The following is a 21,708-nucleotide window of genomic DNA, read 5'->3' on the forward strand; positions in this document are numbered from 1 at the left end:
AAAAAAAAAAAAAACAGGTATCTAGTTTACAAGCTGAGTGATGGACTGGCAAGATGGCTTAGCAAGGAAGGGCATTTGCTGCCCAGCCCAACAACCTGAATCAGTGACTGCCCACCTAAGTCATGCCCTCCCTCAACTACCATAGCAGATCCTGTTTTGTTAGCAAGGCTCACCACATGAATCCATCAAAACCTCCATCCTTTAACGCAAAAATGACAGGCTCTCCCCTGCTGTTGCCTGAACAAAAAGATTCACAGCACTGTCTGTCAAAACGTCTCCTTGGTCACCCTGGCTATGCCATCTTGGTCAGGTTACTTGAGTTCTCTGAGACACTTTACCCATTAAGCATGCAAGGACAGTACATGCCCTAAAAATTGTGAAAAGGATTAAATGATGATTGCTTTTTAAAAAGTGACACATTGCCTGATTACACCAAGTTATTATCAAAAGCCTGGCTACAGTTTGGGATGAGCACCTGCAGCCTCAAGAAGGGAAAGTCTGGACCTGATGCCTGTAATGTTTTCAGGAAGTGCTCCCACAATGCCTCTACCTAGGAGATGGTAAACTACTACAACAGGCTGTTGCCCCTCCAAGCAGATCCCTACACATCTCCACTAACATCTCCTTTACAGTTATTCATCATGACTGGCTCCACTCACACATAGTCTATGGTGTTAAACCAAAAGACCCCCCAAACCTCTCATCCAAGATAGCTTTAAGACTGTGGTATGTTCCTTGAGATGGAAAACCTGAAATGGATCCTGCTAGAGAGTTCTCCAGAGCTCTTGTGCAGGAGGCTGCAGGTCAGAAAGTTTTCCAATCAGCTTTTGAGGGTGGGTGCCTGTAAGCCAAGATGCCAGCAGAGAATAACAGAGGCTGTGGTACCTACAAGCCAAAATGCCAGCAAGGAATAGCATCATTACAGCAAGTTCCTGTCTCTGAGCTCATGTGCAATTGTGATTCCAAAACACACAGTGGGAGAAACAGCCTTCTCTGCCTGCCATCATTTAAATGTAGTCATGGGGGTTGGCGGCAGGGACATTATCTTCCTGAGACCTCACAATATCCTACAGTAAACACCCTGCGTTTAAACAAGGGGCTCAGGTTCCCTCAAAAGGTGGTCATCACAGTCACAAAACTGGAAGAGAATGGAAGAACTTGGAAAGACTCAGCAGATCTCCCACCAACACATGTGTATTAAAGAGCAACTCATTCCAAGAGAAATGAGAAAGCACAGATAGTGATGTCTAACCTGGCAACCAATCTTCACTTTCGTGATCCTTCAATTCTCAGCTCAAGTATAAACAGACTTTTCCCCCGGAAATGGGAAGAGGATTAAGTAGACAGGACATTTTCTGGGTTCTGTATAGCAAATGTTCATGTGCTTCCCTTCTGTAGCATTTATGGACTCATTCTGAAGAAAAAGTAAGCCAGAGCAAAGCAATTTGGCATGCTTGCATTTGCTTTATCAGGACCAGCAAGCACAGACTACAGGGGCTGCCCCGACCTGTGCTGCAAAGATGCTCCCAGATCCCCGAGGGGGCTGCTGATGATTGTCCTTACAGGGATGCTCAGGCTTAGCTATCCCCCTTGCAAAACAGCAAATGAGCTCACTCACTCAAATTATCCTCAGGAAAGTGGTCACCAAGAGAGCAAGTGTGATCATTATCAGAGAAAGTTAATTTCAACCAACTTCTCTAATAACCCTGTCTTCTGGAAGCCAGTTAGGCAGTATGTAGTCAGTCACACAGACCCTTGGGTTACGTTCTGGCAGCTCAGCCTGAGGACCACTTTGAGAAGCAAATAAGTTTTTCCGTTTTTCTGCAGACAAGCTCCCCATGCCAGAACACAGTGCAGGCCTAGATGATGATGGTTTGGAGGAGCGTTTAACATTGACAATATAATGCTTAGCAGAAAAAGCAGAATGTACCTCTTTCTAAAAGAAGTATATCAACATAGAGAACTAACTGGAAAAAAGTGTCCAAAGATGACACAGTTGATCATCTCTGGAGAGTAGGATAAGAACAATTTTTATTTTCTCCTCTTTTACTGATGTGGCTTCCAAATATTATAAAATGCAAATGCATTAGTTGCATAATAAAAATAAAGTAATTATAAGAGATTTAAAGATGCAGAATGTCATTACAGAAAGTTTTTCCATTTACAAAGCAAATAAGCATTTCTACTAAGATAAAATGACTAATGGAAACCACTGGGGAAGAACTCGGCCATATCTCAGGCAACTTCATCATCTCCATCACTATTTAAGTGCACACTGTATGTGGTACCCTTCAGGTGGAATAAGTAATCAGGTAAATAGCTCAGTTGGTAACTAAGTCATTTACATCATACCCTCTACCAGGGTTATCAACAATAGAAAACCTGAAAACCAACATGTAACAGGGGTGTTGATCCATCTGCCTTCCCTGTATTCAACCTTCCTTGGAAAGTCTCTTTCAAGCTTGCCAAGCAGGATTAAGTATAATTAAGCAGGCAGCCAGCCAGGTGTACTCTGTCTGTGCCCTGGGCCACAACTGACTCCAACAAAGAGAAATGCCTCACCTAACCCAAGCCATTCAAGGAAGGAGATTAGGTACATACAAAAAGGAAAGAAACATCCACATAGGAGACATAGAGGACATATATCTATATTAGATATAACAGCAGCAGGTTTCCCCTCTCTCTCCTTCTGCATAGTAGGCAAAGTCCTGCATCATCATGAATGCACCAAGGGTGCCCTAAGTAAACGCTATGTCTAGATGTGCCTTTTTGTTTTTGGAATGAGATTAGTGTTTCAGCGAATCAGGTTGGCTTCCCCAATGCACCTGAGCAACATCCAAACCCTGAAGTCTCAAATAGACTGAAGAGGGGTTATTGCTGCTTCTTCTATCCTGCTGTCTGAGCTGGGACACATCTGCTGATCCTCTTTTGACCTCAGACTGGGATTTGCCCCTCCAGCTACACTGCTTCTCAAGCTATTGAGCTGGAATTTAATGGAGCTGCTAGTTTTCCTGGGTTTACAGTTTGTAGATGACACAGCATGGGATGTCTCAGCTTACCTAATGATGTGAGTACACTCACGGCCACAAATAAGCAAATAGGTAATCTACTGGTTCTGTTTCTCTGCATAATCCTGATGAACAAAAGCCCTATTTTTATTGAGTGCCCTACCTCCTCAAAAGACTTTGAAGAGGAACTTCCATGTACCCAAGGAAGGGTACGTTTATGTCATCACATCAGGAATAAATCATTATTGCTTTAAAACAGAGAAAGAGTCTCTGCTGCTCTAATATCTACCCTTTTGGTTCCTAGGACAGCTTGACCAGGTTCTGCAAAAGCAGGAGTCTCCTATTCATTCAAACACATGCACATGTGCAAACACACACACACACACACACACAATGTGTGCGACTTCCAAATCTGGGTAGCCTTTCTTCTTATCTACTATGCTACAAACTTTATTTTCTACAGATCACAACAAAAGAAAGTTGGTAAGGTCCTCAATAATCTTTTTCCACATGCCCTGAGTAATCTCATTCTACATGCCAATACCTGATTCAGGAAAGAATATGTGGTACTGCTAGGTGATTAAAGAATCTTTGCTTTTAAAGTGAGACACATTGAGAAGAGTCTCTTTCATCAACGTGTGCTGTCACATCTGCACACAGCTCACCAAAAAGAAAACAACAACAACAACAACAAAACAAAACAAAGAAGAAAAAAAAAAAAAAAAACAAGACAGCCAGTCAAAGAAGGAGTCAACACAGTAAAATAGGAAGAGGAAAAAAGGTAAGACTGGAACTGTGACAACGTCATTGAACCAGAAAACTAACAAAACCTATAGGGACACCCTTCAGGAAGTAAGTCTTCTTGTAGACTTCATTTTTCTTAGTGTAATGGGTTTTGTTTTGAGAAATTTCAAATGCAAGTTGGTAGAACAATTCACAAAATACTTGTCATTGCTTAGCAATCTGTCACCAGTTTAACGCTCAGATCCTTTCCCTGCAGCACCATCAGAGGCACCCTAGTGGGTCCCCATTTGCCTAACACACCCGGGGAAGGGAATTTCAGTTGGATTCCTAACATTGAGAGTCAGGGTTCTGGAGCATCCTCCCATCAATCATGACATCCAAGAGGCTCAGCAGGTGGACATGAGGAGCGGGAAGCTTTTTCATCTTAATTCCCTTGTTTTTTTTTTTAAAACCATTTCAAGTTGACTTTTTGATTATTTGCAGCCAAAAGCGTCTTCAAATGATAAATCTATCTTTGCATAATTAGCAGGAAATTTATGTATCCTCCTTTGAGCAAAGACTCCAGAGAAAATGGTACAGAGATCCATAATTCTGCCAACATCCTCCCAAATCCTTACATGATAGATCTTAAATGATTATCTTCCAAAAAAGAAAGACAACTGAGAAGCCAGGAAAAAAAAAAGATGAATTATGCAAGCAGCTGAGACTCATCTGAGAACTATAACATGCCCACTGGATGGCAAAGCCTCACCTTTTCATCATTTAGAAACACCAATCGGTACTGTAGGTCACCCTTCCTGGGAATAATCTCCCTTTCTCATTTCAAGAGCTTTAACACACTTGGCCTTAGGGGAGTGTCTAAAAAAAAAAAGTTATCACAGGCAATTCGAACCATCAAATCCTGTCACCAGTAAGGAATTTGTTTTTTCTCTAAGGCTTAGATACATTGAAAGGAATATGCCAGACCCCACAAAGGACAATGAATAAACGTAAGCATAGGCTGGTTTAGCTTTGCTTAAAACTGTTCTTTTTCCTCTGATCTTGTCCAGGTGGACAACTGTAGGAGAGTGGGAAATGGGTTTTCCTGGTTTTGGAGATAAACTGGAAGTGTCTCCTAAAGTAGTGGAAACTAGCACCAGCCTCCTGGCAGGATTTTGGATTGGAGGTGGTGATAAGATGCTGGGACCGTGAAGAGGTTGACCTTGAAGGGACACTAAAGAACACAACCTCTTTTGACTAAACACAGCAAAGCTTTCTACTATGGGCCTGAATGCCGGAGGCTTTCCACAGAGATCTCTGGGCCAGCTTGGTGCAAGAGCCCTAGCGAAGGGAATCGAGTGAGCACGGGCAGAGCCATCTCTGCTGTGTCTTCTAGGTCACTCGGTTTCTCTGCGCTGCCCTGCACTGAGTTGGGTCAGGCTGGGCCGACAGGCCGACTAGCCAGTGAGGAGTACAGCGGAGCTTCAGGCTGCACTTTGGGAGAGCAGACCTCTTCCCGAGTGTTACAGCTCTTAGAACAAAAGGCTCGGACAACGGAGTAGATCTTTCGCACGCTTTACTTCCCTGGATACGACACACACACACACACACACACACACACACACACACACACACACACACGATGCATATATATATATATATATATATATATAGTTTGGGGGGTCATTCAATTTCGGCAGCAGTTATCTCTCATTGGTTTGGGCTGAGAATCTTTAGTTGCATGTAAGAGGGCTTGACCAATATTACATACCTCTCCTGCTCCGGCCACTGTGGGAGGTTTGGGCTGAAATCTGAGCCAAGGTCTCAGGAGCTACCATCGAACTCCTACTGTCCCTTGTGAACAAATTTGCTCTGTTCAGCGGGTGCTCCAGGGTTCCAAGGTGGCAGCTCGACTGGGCCCAGGCTGTCAGAACAGCTCACTGCCCCACATTATACCACTGCACCGGCAAGAAGCCCCAGGGTGGCTGCTGTAAGATCAAACCATTTGGGCTACAGCAGACCTGCTGTACTTTTGCACCATTGGCCACAAGGAAGTAGAAGGCCCAGATAGCACCAAGTCAGCTTTTCCAATATTTAAAGGAAAAACAGAACCAAGTATGTACGGATGCATTATTAAAATTGTATAACTCTTCCCTCCAAAATGAAACAGTCCCTCCTGGAGGAGGGAGGGAGGGAGGGAGGGAGTATGATCGTGTGATTCACAAAGCTCAGTGACCTTCAAAACTCACAGGGCCCCTTCCCAAGGTTATATAAGCAGTAAACAATTGCTTCTAAAGAGGAGCTTTTCAGGGACAGCCAGTGACCCAGTTTCTGAGTAATCTTCATGCAGCAGTAGGATTTTCTACATCACCTGTGCTCCCCAAAGTGTTCCCTTGACATTCACTGGTTCTCCAAGATGATGTGGCTGGACTAGGTTCTTGATGCTCTGTCTGGGAAGTACAGATGGTTGTTAACATCTCCCCAGGAAAAGTTACACTACAAAAGCCACACATTCAAATTTAAAACAGTTTTTCAGAATGACACTTTTAAATCAGGATTTCAAACTCAATTTGTATTTTTGGTTGGTTTGACATGTCCTGAGCTTCTAAAGGACATTAGACTCCCAGGACAAGTTCTTCTTAGTATTCAGTATATTCACTGCTACACAATCTGCTGCTGTGTAAAAGAAAGGCTAGCTGTGAAACAGGAGGCTCTGTTGCTGATGAACAATATTAAATATTTTTAAACAGTCACACAAAAGGCGATAGCAAAATCCTTTTATTTAAATTCACTTACAAAATGTCACACCCACTTATAGGGAACTACTTGGTTCCCCTCAGTGTAGTGGGGATTAATGAAGCCTGAATGTAAAGGAAGCACCCAACATGCATGGCACTTCAGACTGTTGAGATTCCCAAACAATACAAAAGCATTTCAAGTCATACATGGGATGTGAAGTGAAAATGTTCTTAGAGGGAATAGTCTCTAATAATACTTACCTACTTCAGAGAGTGCTGCGAAGCTCTATTAACACCAACAGAATACTCTGAGATCTTCAAATAAAATCATGATAGAAATGCAAAGCATTATTACTATAGCTCTGAAATAATTTCACACATAGGGATGAGAAAACCCCAGGCCAAGTTTTACCACTTCTCTTCTTGCCTGATTAAACAACAAGTGCCAAGCATGGAGGTGGTGACAGGCAGAACAAAGACATCAGGGTTCCTCTGTCACCACAGTTTTGGATTCTCCTTCAAGTCATTTTAGGGACCTTGCAGGTGAAATTGAGTCCTTTAAAGTGAATGTTTAAAATGAGGATTAAATTTTCATTGTTTTTATACCAGACCAAACAACAAACAGAAAATACATTAACAGACATCAGGACTGCTGCTCAACCACTGAGGACGCTGAGCAATGCAGTCATATGTCACGGAGGATGGTAGAAATAGTGACTGATAATGACCACCACCAACATAGCTATGCAAAAGAAATGACGAGATACTGACAGAACTCCTCAGACCCTGCCTGCCATCAGTACTGTGGGGCATATCACATACTCTATGCTAGGAATCCGATGAGGACCTTAAGCATGCTACACAAGCATGCTCTTGATTTCCATATCAGACCTACTGATTAGCAAAACAACTGGAGTAAGAATAGTCATCACAACTGTCCTCATTAAGGCTATTAACTCTACAGAGATCTGGTACTAGTTGTGCTCTGGACAAACTACTTGGTTTAAGCCTTACTTTCCATATCAATAAAATGGAAACATATGTCTGAAGCACCTACTACCATCTTCTTCATATGCTATTAGTAGACACTGGGGAAAATAATATTTGAAACAACATATTTATTATAGAATACATTAAAATTTTAAATATTAAAAGAAGTAACCAACTAGGCTATACCTTCTGGCTCAATGTGGAAACAATTACATCATTGTGATAATATAATAATTACCTATAGGTTTAGACTATATTACATGATATGACTATATTAGAAGGTTGTGAGAAATAGAAAAGGTAGGAACAGGAAATGTCAGAGTCAGGACTATTGCCCAGAGTCACAAAGCTTGCAAGCTGCAGAACCAAACTTGAAGGCATTCTTCCTAACATTTTAGCTGAGGCTCTTCCCAGTATACAATGCAACCATGTTACTTAGTCACATAGAGGAGGGAACAAATGTAATGTCTCTAAAAGAACTGCTGTTAAACACTTTGTTCTAGGACCTGCACAGAAGAGGAGTCAATACAGAAGACATAAGGGGAAATTTGCTTGATCCATTCTCAGGAAAACATAAGAATGTCAGAGGCCCAAACAACATTCTCAACCACATTTTACACATTAACAAAAAGGAGTTCAGTGGAACAAAAAGTGAAAAGAGAAATTAAAATTCAGAGAAAAGAAAAAAAGACAAACAATACAATTGTTTTGTTTTGAGATGATGGGATAAATGAAAGAGAATTGCAGCCTCTTCTCAGGGAACCCAAGACCCCAGACAGTAGACAGACGACTTTCCTGCAAACATCCTGCATTGTTTAAGGAAGCCACTGGAAGGAAATTTTTTTGTACCCAGGACGGAAGTCATTGAGAGCTCACCAAAAATGTGCCTTTTAGAGATCTGTTTGTTGATCTACTGTAAAACATTCAGCTCTTACACAGAATGGAAGAAGGTAATGGTATCTTCATTGTAAAGCTCCAACCATAACCATTTACTCTAAACCTAGGGCACTGATGTATAAGCTATTAGGGTTCTCAAATTGTAATCAAGATAAACCAACTGGCTAACTTTAGATTGCTGAAGGGCAACTGGAGGCTATATAAGGCATGGAGACCATCAGGAGCCAAGACAGCCATGGTGGCCCACTAACAGGAACTGCTAGTCATGATCTCATAGATATGGTCAGGGCAGAATGTCCACCTGCAACAAGGGAGAACGCTTTAGATAAAGGTTTGAATTCCAGAGAACAAGCATGTACTTTGGCTAGCTTGTGGCCATCTTAAGTGCAGGGCCGCCAGATCTAATACAGCATGCACCCAAAGGAAATATGAACACTGTGAAGAGAAAAGAGATAGATGGTCGAGGGGAAAAAAAGGAAGGGCGTTCGTCTATACCCACCAAGCAGAATAACACTAATTCCCTAAGAATATAACTTAAGATTATAGCAATTAGTAATTGAGTACTGACCATACGCAGCAAAAAAAGGCCCATTTCCCTGATGTCCAGACCTGGTTTTGTTTGTTGTTTTTGTTTTGGTTTTTGGTTTTGGTTTTGCTTCTGAAAGCCTTGTTTCTCTCTTTTTTTTTATTACATTTATTTTCTCTCCTCTCCCTCTTCCTCCATCTCACCTCCCTCTTCTCTCTCTGTATGTGTATAATCGCACATGACACAGGATGCAAGTGGAAGTCAGAGAAATCTCATGGAAGTTAGTACTCTCCTTCTGCCATGTGAGGACTGGTAATGGAATGCTTGTCATTAGGATTGGTAGCAGCATCTTCATCTGCTGAGCCCTCTTACCAGACTCACGCTCCATGTCTATTAAAAGTAACCTTCTCATTTAATGGCTGAGGATGAACCAAGAATTCCTCTCTTTTTGATAATAATAATGTGTTCATTTTGAAAACATTATCAGGAAACATCTTTTAAAAAAAAAAAGAAAGCTAGCCCAGCATGGTGGTACACGCCTTTAAACCCAACATTCAGGAGGCTGAGGCCGGTGGATCTCTGTGTGGGTTCAAGGCCAGCCTGGTCTACAAAGCTTATTCCAGGGCATCCAGGGATGTTACACAGAGAAACCCTGTCTCAAGCAAACAAATGAGCAGGAACTGCAGACCTGGCCCTGGTTCCGTGCTTATCAGTGCTTGGGGCTCTTTACTGAAGATCCAGCAGCTCCCATTCCCAGATCAAATCATACAACTAAAGCCTAGCTGTAACTCCAGTTTAAAGGAGATCTGACACTTTTGGCTTCAAAAGGCATCTGTACTTAAATGAACAAACAACCACACAGGCACTCGTACAGACATAATTAAAAACAACTTACAATTTAGTCATTAAAATTTAAAAGAATGGGAAATGCTGGGGAGGTGGCTCAACCCATAAGGAGCTTGCTATACAAACAGGACGACCTGAGCTTGATCCCAGCTTCTACATAAAAGAGGCTGCCATAAACAAACCCCTTGCTAGAGAGGCAGAAACAGGAGGGTGCCTGCGACTGGCTGACTAACCAATTGGTATGCTCCAGGGTAAGTGAGAAAGTCTCAAAAAGTCAGAAAGCAATGGTGGAAGATACTTGATGTCAACCTCTGTCCTATACACAGGCGCGCAAACACTTATGCACTTATGTGCACATGCACACCCACACATGCACACATGTAATCATATAAATATACAAATAAAAATGTGCTTTTCAAAATATATAATGAATTCATAAGGCTGCTACTGCTCTTGATGATGGTGAGGAGGAAAAAGAGGTAGAAGAGAAGGACAAGGACAAGGAAGAGGATGATGAAGATGAAGCGACTGTAACAGCAGCAGCAAGTGACATCTACTTATCATGGAGCAGGACAAGCTCTTGCACAACAACCATATGAGGCAGAATATATCTTCTCATCTCCATTTCACAGACAGGGAAGTGAATAAACATACAGAGAGAATGAATCATTTGTTCATGGTCCACTAACTAAAGCAGGACAAAACCCAAGTCTGACTCCAGACTACTAACTCAACAAAGAATTCTCACTAAGACAACAAATAGTGTGAAAATGCCCTCTTCTCGAAAGGAGCGTGAGTACCAAGCCACACTGTCTAATTGCAAAGTCCCCGAGATGGCTGTATCATCTATAACTCCAGTAAGTTGTGAGCACATAGGATTAAATGCTATCAAGTGCTGCCATGTTCCCAGAAATGTCTCAAGGCTGCAAGGTGATGAACAGTCTATGAAAATAAAAATCATCTGCATCTTCATATGGCATTTTCTTCACTATGGACACCTACTATATCAAAACTCCAAGACAGCCAGGATCTGTGCACCAGAACTTGGTCACCTGAAAGTAAATCCTCCGAATAGTTTTTATGGATAATGCTTTAATGATTCAAAAGAAATTGTTCTCCAATTTCTTTGTAAAACTTTACTCTCAAAATGAACATTAAAAACTCAAGTCTGTCATAAAGTTAAAAATAACTTAAAATAGAAAGTAAATCAAATTGGCTTTTCAACTTTAACCAAACTGGTCACAGCCATAATTACTATAATAAAAATGACAGAAAAAAAACTAAAATTGTCAAAAACATAATTGATGATGAAAACAAACGTAGAATTATGGCATAGTTCACCTTGGCCTCCAAAGACTCTTGATGAAAGCACAGCCCTATAATTCCTCAGAGTGAATTCTCTAAATTAAAATACTTCATGCAGAACAGAAATTAAACAATGAATCAAAGAACACTACTGTACAGAGGTACGCTTATAAATATACCTACAAAATGAAACAATTACATTTTTTCCATGTAAAAAAACAACTCAACCGTAATGTTTCACAGGAGACTGAGCTGCTATTTCTCCTTATTGCTTAGAGCTTGGAAGTTCACTTCCTGTAACTTGCTTAGGAAGGATGCAGTGTGGCTGGGTGGAAGGTAATCGGTCCCACCAAACTGGAAGGCCGTTGCCATGATACACTACCAGCTCCTCTCCTCAACCGCACAACTCACTTCCGTGATAAATCTCATCCAACCCGGTTGAAATGCCGCTCTGCATTTTATTTTAAATGCTTTGTTTGGCCAGCTGGTTTTATTTAAATATTGACCAGGAGTGGTAGCAGTACATTCTTTCTCCATCGAGCATTAATCTTAGTAAACTTAGCTCTATTGGAACGTCTTAACTGCTGGAAAGAAAGCAAAAGTCAGCAAACATGCAATCGCATTTGGCCACCCTCAGCACATCATTGTATTTGTGCCTGCTCTCCGCTAACTATTGCTCAGCACTTTTGACTATGCGAGGGGACGAGCAGGTGGTTAAGGAAGTTGTCCTGTCAGCTGTATCTTTAATCCAAGTGTTTAAATCTCGGAATAAAAGAAAAATCAATGTGGTAAAGGCAATGTTTGTCAAGGCCATGTAATAAATACACTTACCTTTCCAGACTCTTCTCAGTGGATTTCCCTTCTTTGCTGGGCTTCAAAGCTGCAAGGAGATAAAAACGAAAGACTAAGATATTTGAAGGTAAAGCACCATGTTTCCTTTCCATGTTTTTCGACAGAATTTCCATATGCTGTGGTAAGTGATGCTAGCTAGATAACACCATTGACAAAACTTGTGCCTCACAGCTGCCAAGAAAGGCCAACCAGAGACACACAGACAGATATGGTTTTAATGTCTTCCAGTGCTTTGTGTGTCAAAATTTCATTTCTAACATGAGGCATGAAGAGAGTGAAAATTTAATCTGAATCTGGTTAGAGACGAGGACACTGAGAAATCACTAGGTGTGAATAAGGTTACTAGGCTAAAGGCTTCATGATTGGATTTTGAAGCCCAATGGCTCTATAGAGAGAATGAAAGAGATCACATAGCCATGACAAGAGGTAGAGTAAAAATGTGTGTGTGTGCATGTGTGTGTTATACAAGAGAAGTATGATCCATTAAAACACTTGTAAAATACATACAATCATGCATATGTCCACATACATCTACACTCCGTCTCCTGGTATGTGATGGTCTATAAAACAGCCTTGGTGTTCTGCCATGAGAATGCTATTGCCAGATGCTGCCCCTAGATCTTGCACCTTCAGAACCACTATCCAAATAAACCTTTTAGATTTTTATAACTGACCTATCTGCTATATTGTATTATTAGCAATGCAAGACAGGCTAACACAGTTACAAACTAAAGCAGCACACTGTATTATACAAACCTCGCCAGATCTATAGCCAAACATTTTGAAACATGAACACCTCAGCAGTGAATGGCTTACAAACTGTGGGGGTTGGAAGGCATATTAAACATCAGCACAGCACATGTAACCTGAACAAGCATTTATGTTCTTAATCCTGTTATCATCTTTTTCATACAGCTGATTTCCACTTGCCACAGATATTTTAGTTCAGGAACATTATTCCATTCATACAAGGTACATGGGCCTAGAGTTCTGCTTAGCATTGCTGTCCACGGGAAGGAATGGCAGACGCCTAGGCATGCACCACCTCCCTTCTCTGGGAAGAATGCAACCTTCTTTTAGGAGAAACTCACAGGAGAGCAGAAGCTACAACTTCACATCGCAAATCAAGTCTTTACTTGTTAACTTCCGCTCACCAAAATACACTACCCAAGGGTCTAGTCGATGGGATCCGCAAGAACACTGCAAAATGATAACTGTTGAGAAGTGATAGATAGTGGCTGAAGGTTCTGGAGGCTGACTGTAGAGCATCCACCATTATTCACAGAGTTGTTCTATGAAAGTATTGTACTCTGTCTCTTCTCATACTCATAGCTAGGTTCTCACTTATCCTAAAGTTGTAGGAGTTGAGAATTATTAACTACTACACAGTTATTTTTTTTTCCTTCTAAGTGATGGTTTTAGGTCTCCCTGGACTATTTCCCTCTGAATTCCTGAACTCCAACAAAGAACACTTTACCACTCACAGGTGACCACCAAAGAATAGGCCATAGTCATAGGCAATGCTATAACCCTTAGAATATTAACACAGGCCCCTCCATAGAAAAGTATCACAATTTTCTTATGTTCTTCCTAGTTCCATAGTACATAGTAGGGTTGGGAAAGCATAATTTAGATTAGAGTACATGGAATATATTTCCTTCTGTGAAATGTGAGAGATTTATGGTCTGAAATCCTTTTTATTTCAAATATATAGAGATACTAAGCAAAATAGAGAATTGTACGTGCAAAAGAGAAAGACCCATATTAAAAATGCATATAAATTTTCTAGACTGAAAGCTATGAGTCCTTTCAAGTCCTTGACTTGTTTGTCCTGCTTTCATATTGAAGCCAGAACTGCCAACCCAGGAATGGCAACATCATAACGGGCTGTTCCCTCCCCCATCAACCACTAATTAAGAAAGTGCCCTCCAGTGGGATCTTATGAGACTGTTTTCAATTAAGGGTCCCTCCTTTCAGATGACTCCAGCCTGTGTCAAGTTGACATAAACTAACCAGCACAGATGATTGCAACCAATGCTTAAGGTTTGCAAATCAAATGCAGCTTCGAACATGAGAAGTGAACTAAGTAGCTCAGGAGGAAGTCCGAGTATTAACCGGAGTGTTAGCATTATATATCTGTTAAAGTTAGCTAACGTTTCCTACATAACCACAAACTCTCACACCTGGCTCACAACATTCAAACAAAACCTGCCTAAGAACAAACACCCTGGATAAAATGGCAAAATCCAACATACAATCCATATCAAAGCAACACAATAAAACATTTATAATCTTCCAATCAAATAGTGTACAAATTAGAAAAACCGATGGAACTGTCATCAATATTAACAAGGATGGCATGAAAGCAAGTCATTGAAGGTCTCTCTTGGTATTGTTCCATTTGCACACATTTCTAAAGGACAAAAATACTAGGTTGCTTGGGAATATAATGTAAGTAGAAAGAAAATCTAAAACTGAAAGCAGAGAAATCTCTTACACAGAAGTCAGATTCTCTGGCTTGAAGTGGTGGTAGATATAACAGGGAAAATGTGGAGGGACTAGTCTGAGAAAAGATAGTTTACGGCCATTTTCTTATTTTCTTCTATATATTTGGACATGTTCATGAAAAATGTGCATCTCAAAAATCATTTGTATATATTTTCTGCCTCCCTTTGGCTTGTTTGATTTTCTCCTGAGAAGGGGACCTCACTGGCCCCAGAGCTGGCCCCTGACCTCCAGGACTTCTTTCTCAGCCTCCTCAGTGCTGGGGGTAAAACGTGCCTACACTATACAGGTTTCCATTTCACATTTTAAAAACATAAGATACTTATTATCAAATGAATAGAAATTTTCAAAATGGTGGACTAAACAATATAAAGAAGCTTAATGAATTCTCTGGAGAAGATAGGAAGAGAAGGAAAAAGAAGCAAAGAGAAGCCTGGTGAACACAAAACACAAAGACATCATTTCCCAAAGGTTAGCCATATCAGTTGCTGCCCTAACTGGAGCAGAAACACCTAGTAAAATCTTTTTTTCCAAGTAATATTTTTAAATCTTGTAATTTGATTTTTATAAGAAATAAATTAAGAAGGTTTGAAAATTAAATATGGGGGAAACTGTACTCTAAGTGAACAGAGCTAACAGAAATGACTTAGTTTTAGTCAAATTTGAAGTTAGTAATAATTGTAGAACTATATATTATTTGTCCACGGCTATATAACAAAGCACTCAAAAACATTTAACTTGGAAAAAAATAATTATTTATTATCTCCCTAGTTTCTATAGATCAGGAATTCTAAGAGTACAGGAGAATGGCTTTGCAGAATGCTACAATGCCTTGTCTCACTTGAAGACTTGAAAGCTAGAGCCCAGAATCATACAAAGGCTCCTTTGGCCACAGAATTGTCAACAGTCTGTAAGATTGGCTAAGATTTTTGCTATAACACATGTGCCCTCTCCCTGTGGCTTGAAGCTCCTCAAAATATAGCAATTCCAAAGGCATGTGTCCCCGACAGAGCCAGGCAAAAGTTACACGTTTTAGGAAGAAGGATCAAAATTCATACAATGTTATTGGCACTGCACACCCCTTCTCCCAACAAAGACATTCACACCTCCAGGGGGAATGACGGTCCACCCCACTGCACAATCACATGGGTGGAGTACCTAGGCTGGGGCAAGCAAGCTTGGAACTCAGTGAACCTCAGCATCCAGTAGCAATCAAGCAGAGGGGTTGAGCGCTCTCTTCTCACAGTCCTACAATGGGGAAGATTTGTAAAATGGGATTTTAAAACTATGTTGGAAGGAGCTGGAGAACTAACTCGGCAGGAAAAGGCACTTGCTGCCAAACAACACAACCTGAGTTTGATCGGTGAACCTCCACAATGGAAGGAGAGAACCAGCCAATACCTGCAAGTCATCCTCTGACTTCCACACGCATGACATAATACATATGACCCTCCAGACATACCCACACATTGCACATGCACACACAAATAAATAAACAAAAGCTTTTTATGAAACAGGCTTTAAAATTTGTCTTCATGGCAGCTTCTCTGTAGGGACTAGTGGTGGGAGGATGTCTTAAACAGCTTTGGCCTCCCCTGCAATGTCTTGGAATGACTGTGCTGTGTTCTCTGTGCTTATACTCTCTGACCTTAGTCAGACATTTTTATTTAAAACCTATACAAACCTATACCTATTATTGTACAAACCTGCCTGCCTTGTGCTTTGTAACCCCCAGATTTTATCCCAACATCCATAATCATCCAATAAAATACTTGCTGAATACACAAACACAAGTGCATTCTATGTATAGCCTTTATAGCATTTTTAGTTACTGAAATGTGGGGGGGGGGTGCACGTGTACCAAACAGGAGCAAGTCAGAACCCAAAAGTTCTTGTTCCCATGCTCCAAATACCTATCTCTAGGCAAAGTCAGGAATCAGCTCTCAAAATCAGCCTTCTCTTTCTTTTGATGCCCAAATGCAAAGACCTACACCTGCACCACCAGGTAAACATTCTCCCTTCCAGCTGCAGAGCTGCTCTCCCTGCCACTCACCCAGAGCCTGACCTCACCACACTCCTTTCCAGAGCAGTGTCTACACCCTTCAGATGACCTTCTGCAAGACAGAAATTAGATTTAAATGAATCCAAATAGGTTTGGGCTTCAGCTGCTCCTCAAAGAAATAAGCATGGAACCAAAGTAGAACAAGCCAATAACAGACTGATTTATGTTGGTGTTTTCTCACAGCTTTACAAACCCCCAAACCCCTCAGTCTGTGGCCCAACCCCCAGATCCCTTACTGATCTGAATTTAAAGGAATAGCCTTCCTCAGTATACAGACAGGCTAACTTGAAAGCTATTTCTAAGAACCATCTAGCTGCACCTTACATAAGGCAAGGTTCCCTGGAACTGAGGCTTTTGCTCTGCTGTCAAATTCTGCAGCCTTCACCGACTTAACTGCCATGTTGAGGGATTGGTTATTGACCTTTAAGTCTGTAACAATTATCTACATAGCTAGGAAAGAGGCTGTGCATTCAGGTACAACAGTGAAGACACTGAATAAATTCAGTGCTCATTTTCATTTTTATGCTACATTCAGTGAGCTGTTACTGCAGACAAATTACTGCAACAGTCTTTCAAATGATAGCCAATTTTCAACTAAGAGAAGATTCTTAAACCACTTTCTAAAACCTTTTTCTACATATCGGTAAAAACCAGGCAGTTGGAAAACAGGTCTGGTTAAACCACCTGATGATAAATGAATATTTTTAAATACATAGAGTTATTTGACAGTCGGCATAGTGATTTAAAAACTCACAAGAAATAAGAGCAAGGCCCCCAAACCTAACATTTTCTCCTATATAGTCTTATAAATTGTATTTGAATTTATATCTATATATTCTATACGCAAAACTTGGGCATACTTTCGGGTTCAGAATAGCCTTCACCTTTGTGATTTACCTTATGCTGTAAAAAATAAAATAATAAGTGGAAGCCCTTCCTCAAATCCATACCTTCAAGAGTGACTTGCTCTGTGGTGCAGCTGTGTCTTCTAGAAGTGTCTAGCAAGGAACAGGCTTGCACACAGCAAAGCTTGCTTAATCACCGAGTATGTTTTCACTATTGCTAGCCTACAATGATTTGGAATTCTAAAGCTGTGGTTGCTTTGGGGGTTTGTCCTTTGATTTCAACCACTCCTTACTTTCTCCTATTTTTTTCAGAGTTTCATAAAACAGAAATCTCTCTCTGCCCAAGCCTACCATCCATGATCTGAGGCATATATCGGTGCACCCCACACACACAGCACACTCTCATCATACCTGTTCGATACTGTCATATTTGCTAGACATTGCAAAAGTAAATTTGCCAAGCAGCATGAGATCTGAAAGTCATCAGGTGACATCTGAGGAGCAGAATGCCAGGCGGTCAATAATTACCTCCTCAAGATTTACAGAATTCCAGGCAGATCAAATTCCATGAAATCTCGGGGAGTATGACCTGAGCTGGGCTGGTGCCCTGAAAATGGGGGTCAATGAGTCTGTCTGACCACCAGACAGGGCTAGGACATACTGGATTCATCTCCAGAGGAGACAATGTGGCAATGTGACATTTGCACAGGGGTGCCCTAACATGCCCCCAGTATGTTTTCTTGGAACGGGATGACATTTCAAGTCAAATAGCTCTGTTCCCAGTAGCCACAGCCCTCCCCCAAACTCTACTAGTCTGAATTTGAGAAAAAAGAGGTTCATCTTTAGGAAAAACTGAGGGTATGTATGCAGATACAGGCTTAAAAGAATCTGTTTTTAAAGGTGTCCAACTAGACAGTCAATGTTTACCCTCATCTGTTACCGTCTTGGCATTTCTTAAACCTTAGTGTAAATACTTGCTCTCATCTGAACGAATTCTTCCTCTCAGATCCCAATACTGGATACTTTTTAAGGAATATGGAAATTAGGTAGAAAGCTGTGTAGCCAAGAGGCAGAGAGAGTGACTGTCAGTGCTATGGTCTCAGCAAGCCTCTGCTGCCCAGAACTGCTTCCATGTGTGACTCAGTCCAAGGGCAAATGGTCACTGTGGTTACCATGCCTGTAGCCTCTTCCTAGTGTCACCTTCCCTGCATAGAAGACATTGGAAATGCTCAGAGTGCCAACTCCCTAATTTGTTTCTACCCTTGCCAACTCTAACCCCCTTGAGCAAAGGCCAAGGAGAGGGGACCTACATCTCCCAGACTAACAAAACACTTCGGTATGTGTTGCACCTCCACCAGAGAGCTTGTATGTAACCCACTGAACCAGCACCCACCCTGAGTTCCTGGTGCCTGCTCTGCCAGACCCTGCTCCACTTCAGGACTAGGAAATCGTCTGTGCTATGCCTGTTTCCCGGCCAAGGGCTCAAATTGCCCAGCTACGTCATCGGGAAAGGGAGTCTGGTTGTGCCCTCCTCTGAACTCTCCATCTGGAAGATTCTCTGGCCTCCTTCCCTCTCATTTTTAATCTGACAGACACTGTTGGACAGGGACCCTCAAAGCAGACCAAAGTTCATCTTCCTGTCTCTGCTTCTTGCCCTGTATAATCACAAGGGCAGAGGGAGGCTGGCATGGAGCAGGATGCCAGGAACTAAATGAGGGTCCCTAACCACTGGACCACATTGGTCCTGCCTTCCAAAGTCTTAATTAGCCCTTCTCCTCCTGGCACACCCATTTGCCTCTGGAACCTATGAAGGTGGCAGGGTAAGATGCCACACTCACAGCAAGCATTCAACAAAATATTGCGAATGGCAGTCAAAGCCTGTTGGCTCGTGGCTTGGCAATAACATCAGTTGGGAAGTCTGGGCACCGGCAGCAAGATTTCGGCTCCCTGGTTCTCATGCAGGCAATTCTACCAGCATTATTCTGGGTGATATTCAGCCTCCAGCTCAATTTGGAAGCAAAATGATCTTAACAAACAGAGGCAGACTTGACAGACAGGCTGCTGAGCCTGGGGACCAAAACACAGGAAAAAGCAGAAGAGAGGAAGGGTATACAGCAACAGAAGAGAGGGAAATGCCATACAGGTAGCACAGGACTAATTGCACAGAGTTGCCACCATGCTACCTATGACTCTGAAGTATGCTTCAGATGGGGCAGGGGTGATGAGAGGGGACAAAGAAAAGGGAACAGAAAAGGACCCCTTTGTCATTCTGACATGAAGACAGACACAATAGAAGCAGTGAGCAGGCTCAATGGTAACACAGGAGAGGTTTCCAAAGACCATGAGTCTTAATTCTGTCCTGTTTGGCACTTCTTGAACTTGGTAACACACTGAAATTTGCCATTTTTCTAAAAGGACATTGATAAATACAATGGAAAGTCTGAATACATTTCTCCTCTGCATTCATTATCTCTGGCCCTTATCCACAGGCCTATTGCAGACTAAATTGGATTTTGGATCACTGGTACTAAGGCACTGCAATTAATTAACAATAGAAACATAATATTTATATCCAGGCCTAACAACATCTGACATTTAAACTATTCTGCCAGTCGGGCAAATTCTATTCGACAAATTTTCATTTTAATGAACATGACAGACCACAGCTTACATGCTAGGCCAAGATGCAGAAGCAAGTTGATTTCTTGGCATGTGCTTCCAAGGACTGGCCATGCCGCAGGAGGAAGAAGCTGGGCAACCATCAGAATAACAGAAAGACCCGGTCCACAACTCCATCCAGACAGACCAAGGACATGCCTCCCCTGTGACTCTTCTTAAAAAGACCCTTGGACAAGGCTGTCCGTATTTCCTACATGAGCTCAAGGTTTAAGGCTGCATCTTATGAGCCACGGGGTAATAGTTCTACCTTTGGGCTTGCTTCTGGTATTTTCTTTGGGGCTCTAAAATCCCTTGGTCCTTTGTAATTAAAAAGTGATAAACGTTTTCCAAGGCATCTAATAATATAAAAACTACAAGAGTTGGATCTGACACAACTTTTTCAATTGGCACAAAACTGGCCTTCCATATTTTTGCCAGATGGTGTGTCTCAGGAAGTCCTCAATTTCTGACTCAGTGAGGGCACTGTCACTATGATGCTGATGGATGCAGAGATGGTATTAAATGCTATCTTATTTTGCATTATACTAACACCATAGACCTAACATTTATTCTCACTAAACTTTTATAGCTTAAGGAAGTTTTCGTTCTTCTGTGACTCATTAGTCAAGCTAACAGAAAAATGGCACAGATGAAGAAAAATTATTCTACACCATAAGAGCCATGTAAGTGTCCTGACCCCTGATGGCCTCTCCAAGGGCATAGCAATGTCAAGGATAATGTCAGCAAACAGATCTCCCAACACAGAGTATTATTGTTTCTTTTACAACTACAGGACTAAAGAAAACTGGGTGAAAATGGTGTGGATTTACCTACAGCCATCTCCACTACCCATAAAACATGTATGCATGTATGTAAATATTAATCACACATTACAACATGGATAGAAGTTTCACAGACATGGAATGTAACAATGAATGTTCCACAGTATCCCTTTTTAATGGATTGTAATATAATTCTAGCTCATATGTCTAAAATACCCATTATCTCAGTTTTAAATGTCACTATAAATAAAGTAAAATAAAAATGTATTTTATAAGTACTATGTAAGCAACACTCCTTTAAGATATGGATTTTGCTCATGAGCTACAGTGAGCATCTGGAATACCCACCTTCATGCTAGTGATTCATCCCCAAGCTGTACATGTGGTCAGATGCAAAGTAGTAATTATGTTGCAAGTCATTTTTAGTTACGGCCAAGATACCAGAGTATAAATTCCTGGAAAGATGAAAGCATTTCTTCTACACAACCTTCTTTAGAAATAATAAATTATTATTCAAATCAACACAATTTTGAACAGGGACAAGTACAAATGCTCATCTTAACAATATCTGATGTACATACTATAAGTACTATTATGAACTCTATTGCACAATGACGAACGACAAAAAGGTAGTTACAGTTAACAGTTAATGAGCCTTCCTAAATGCAGGTCCAAGGTCTGAGATATGTAAATGGAAGTTTAGGGAAAAATCCAAGTCTGTCTCTCTCCTCAGTCTGTGAGCTACCAATCCAATGGCATATGACAGCATCCACAAGCAAAACGGCATGGAGGAATCGATTCCTTTTTGGCAATAGTCAAATATCTTTTAAATATCAGGTATGAAACATTTTCAGACCACCAGATGCTTATATAATTTTGAAAAAATCAATTTTATGGAGCTGCTACAAGTAGTTTCATGTTTGTTAATGTCTTGTTATATTCTTGGGAAAAAAAATAGAGGGCTTACAAAC

General features: G+C 41.2%; 1 protein-coding gene across 7 annotated transcripts in view; it reads right to left on the minus strand.

Moving 5' to 3' along the window:
- The window catches only part of Fhit (fragile histidine triad diadenosine triphosphatase), a 1,878,988-nt gene that overhangs the window by 1,816,996 nt on the left and 40,284 nt on the right, over positions 1-21,708 (minus strand). For 3 of the 7 annotated variants that reach the window (XM_031344785.1, XM_031344790.1, XM_031344784.1), the window contains exons 2-3: positions 11,865-11,913; positions 6,103-6,181 (exon numbers count right to left, since the gene is read on the minus strand). The gene's annotated coding sequence lies outside the window, so the exon portion shown is untranslated. Of the gene's footprint in view, positions 1-6,102; positions 6,182-6,730; positions 6,785-11,864; positions 11,914-21,085; positions 21,193-21,708 lie in introns of all 7 variants that reach the window. The other 4 variants (XM_031344769.1, XM_031344733.1, XM_031344740.1 and 1 more) reach the window with 3 other exon arrangements.

This window comes from Mastomys coucha, unplaced genomic scaffold, assembly GCF_008632895.1.
Source record: "Mastomys coucha isolate ucsf_1 unplaced genomic scaffold, UCSF_Mcou_1 pScaffold10, whole genome shotgun sequence".
Lineage (NCBI taxonomy): Eukaryota > Metazoa > Chordata > Mammalia > Rodentia > Muridae > Mastomys > Mastomys coucha.